This window comes from Aplysia californica, unplaced genomic scaffold (assembly GCF_000002075.1).
Source record: "Aplysia californica isolate F4 #8 unplaced genomic scaffold, AplCal3.0 scaffold00067, whole genome shotgun sequence".
Lineage (NCBI taxonomy): Eukaryota > Metazoa > Mollusca > Gastropoda > Aplysiida > Aplysiidae > Aplysia > Aplysia californica.
The window spans coordinates 471,301-474,856 of record NW_004797337.1 but is presented as its reverse complement, the minus strand read 5'-3'; positions in this window follow the sequence as shown (position 1 = coordinate 474,856).

Genomic DNA, 3,556 nt, shown 5'->3' with positions numbered 1-3,556 from the left:
AGGACCGAGCCAAGTGAGAAATTCGTGCAAAGTGCCTTTCCCAGGGACACAACGTCGGATCCAGCTCACGCTCGAACCCCCGAACCCGCAATCTCACGATTACGAGTCCGCCTGCTTAACTACATGTAGCCTAATCACAGAGTGTAGAATTCTGTGAGCCTAATAGGCCACCGACGCCACTACCAAATTTCTCCACTAGCTGTATTTTATTTTAGATTTTTCAACCGTCTCCACTAGCTGTATTTTATTTTATATTTTTCAACCGTCTCCACTAGCTGTATTTTATTTTATATTTTTCAACCGTCTCCACTAGCTGTATTTCATTTTAGATTTTTCAACCGTTTCCACCTACTGTATTTTATTTTATATTTTTCAACCATCTCTACTAGTAGTATTATATTTTATATTTTACAACCGCCTCCACTCTCTGTGCTTTATTTTCTATTTTCCAACCGTCTTTACTAGCTGTATTTTATTTTATGCTTTTCAAATTCAGCTAATGGAGACGGTTGAAAATTTTTTTTAAATAAAATAAAATACATGCGTGAAGACGCTTAGAAAAGAGAAAATAAAATACAGCTAGTGCAGACGGTTGGAAAATCTTTTAGAATCAGTGAGCGTGAAGACGGTTGTAAAGTAGAAAATAAAATACAGCTGGTGGAGACGTTTGGGAGACAGATATGAATAAAAAATACGGTAAGTGAAGACGGTTAAAAAAAAAAAAATATAATACAGCTAGGTGAGACGGTTGAAAAAGAGAAAAGAAAATACAGCAAATGGAGACAGTTGGAAAGTAAAAAAAAAAAAAATAAAACTAGTGAAGGCGGTTTGAAAATAAAAAAAATAAAATGCAGCGTATAAAGACGGTTGGAAAATATAAAATGAAAATAAACAAGAGGAGACGGTTGAAAATAGAAAATAAAAAAAGAGCCTGAAGACATTTGGAAAGTAGAAAATAAAATAAAGCTAGTTGAGACGGTTGTAACAGAAAAAATATACAGCTAGTAGAGACAGTTAGAAAACAGAAAATAAAATACAGCTAGTGGAGACGGTTGGAAAAAAAATACAGACAATGGAGATGGTTGGAATACATAAAATAAAATACAGAAAATGGAGATGGTTGGAATACATAAAATAAAATACAGCGCGTGAAGACGGTTGGAACAAATAAGAAAAAAAATACAGCTAGTACTAGTAGAGACGGAGTGAAAATATAAAATGAAATACAGTGCATGCTAACGGAGACCGTTGTAACAATTCAATTTCATTTTTCTGACAAGGGCTTCATTTCACCACGATTCCTCACAAATATTGGTAGCATTGTGCTTACCATAGTGAAAGGTCTGTAAGATACAGGCTGCTGTCTTATCCCTCACAAATATTGGTAGCATTGTGCTTGCCATAGTGAAAGGTCTGTGAGATACAGGCTACTGTCTTATCCCTCACAAATATTGGTAGCATGGTGCGTACACTAGTGAGAGAACTGTAAGGTATATGGATGTTTACTGTCCCACCCCTCACAGATGGTCGTTGTTTAAGCACAAGAGGCCTCTCCCGAACAATGCTGTTTTGAGACAATCGAAGATAAAATTTTGGAGCCTTGTTCAGTTTCTATAAAAGACTAGGAACGTTTTCTCTATAACCAAACAAATACATTGTATGCACACCAATGAAGCCCAACTTCTCCTATGGGTAGGAAAATATCTGGGTTAGCCCGCTAGTCCTTAAAAGTGACCAAATATTGATAGCATGATACGTAGCATAGTGAATGGACCGTTAGGTATACTGTCCCATTCCTCATTCATATTGGTAGCATGGTGAGTGATACATTGTACCTTAGTGAAAGGACCGTTTGGTATACTGTCTCATCCCTCACAAATATAGAAAGCATAGGGCGTTCACCTGTGAGAACAGTATGTAAGATATACTAACTGTCCAATCCCTTTAATAATATTATATTGATAGTACATGTATAGCGCGTTCAACAGTGAGAGAACTGTAAGATATATTTCCCCATTGCTCATATTATATATTGGTAGCACGGAGCGTTCACATGTGAGAGAACTGCAATGTGTAGCAATATCTATCCGGAGACGTCTCCGACGGAGATAGACCAATTAGAAATGCGTTGTGCCTCTAGACCAAATTTTAAACAATCTGGAGGGTTACTCTTTTAATTCATAATTTGATATTTTTCAGTAAGGTTTGAAATTTTCTTGAAAAGAATTGATTTGTGACAGTTTTAGTGGCTATACGCGTGATCTGCAGCAAACGATGTGCAGTTTGACATCACCCCCCCCCCCCCCAAACCAGTGCATCTGTGTGCGGGAGTACGTCCCCGAATATTTCCTGGGTGCTCGCTGGAGACGTCTCCGAATATCTTCTGCCACATGAGACTGTGTCGAGATTTTGTGCCGACTAAGACTACAGTTACCACTTACATTAATATTATTATAAATCACCCAATGCTCTTCAGCTTGTCTGGGAAAATTCTAACCACCTTTCTTAGTTGTTTTTTTACCAGAGGACTTGTAGGTTTATTCATTTTGTGAAATGAACAGTTTATGAAATATGTATAATAAACAACAGGCAAAAATAAATACATTTTTTAAAGGTTTTAAATTTAAATGCTAAAGTGAAGAAAAACAATGAAGAATGCCCAGATTCAGTTGAAAAAAAAATATTTTCTCTTTCAAAATATGGAAGCCCTGATGAGCCTGCATCTTTAATTAACAGCTTATAACATAATACAGCCTATATACAGAGTCAGATACATACTATAAAAATATTCCAACTTTTCACAAGGAAACATTACATATAATGTACACATTGAAATGTATTATGTAAGCGCTAAAGCTCGGGTTACACGCAACGATAAAATGTACAAAAACGGGACGATGTATCGATCATGAGACAAATTGTAACCACAAAATTGTAAAAAGTTTGGACGATTGGACGATGGCTTGGAGTTGGAGACTCGGTCGAGCAATCAAGCGCTGCTTGATATTTTTCGTGCGATCACGGTCAGATTTGGAGGAAACGCGCTGTGACGAGGAATCCCTTTAAAATTTGCCGCCGCGCAGGATTAAACTTAGAGGTAAAAACTGATTTTATATTCGGAATCAGCATCTCAAAATTATAAGCAAAGTTGCCCGCGGGGAACCTGATTTGATGCGTTATTATGTATATTTTAGCAATTTTTATTATTTATTAGTTGATCGTCAATGGTGAAGTTGTGTATCAAGGTCACCCTGTGAGTTGCACATCTGCAGTCAAGTCAAGGATGAGGAATCTCCCAGTACTGATCGAAAGAAAACTGGACGATAGATTGGAACGTCTAAACAGACTACACAGCTCGATAAAACGGACAGTTCTCGCATACGACGAATCTGATTCAATTTATCGTTACCTGTAACCGGGCCATTAGATTAGAAAAGCATCAAAGGGGAATGTGATATCTGTCAAACAGCTCAACATTATAAACAAAACTGAGAAGGAGAGAGAGAGAGGGGGGGAGAGGGGGAGAGGAGGGGGGAGAGGGAGAAAGGAGACACAG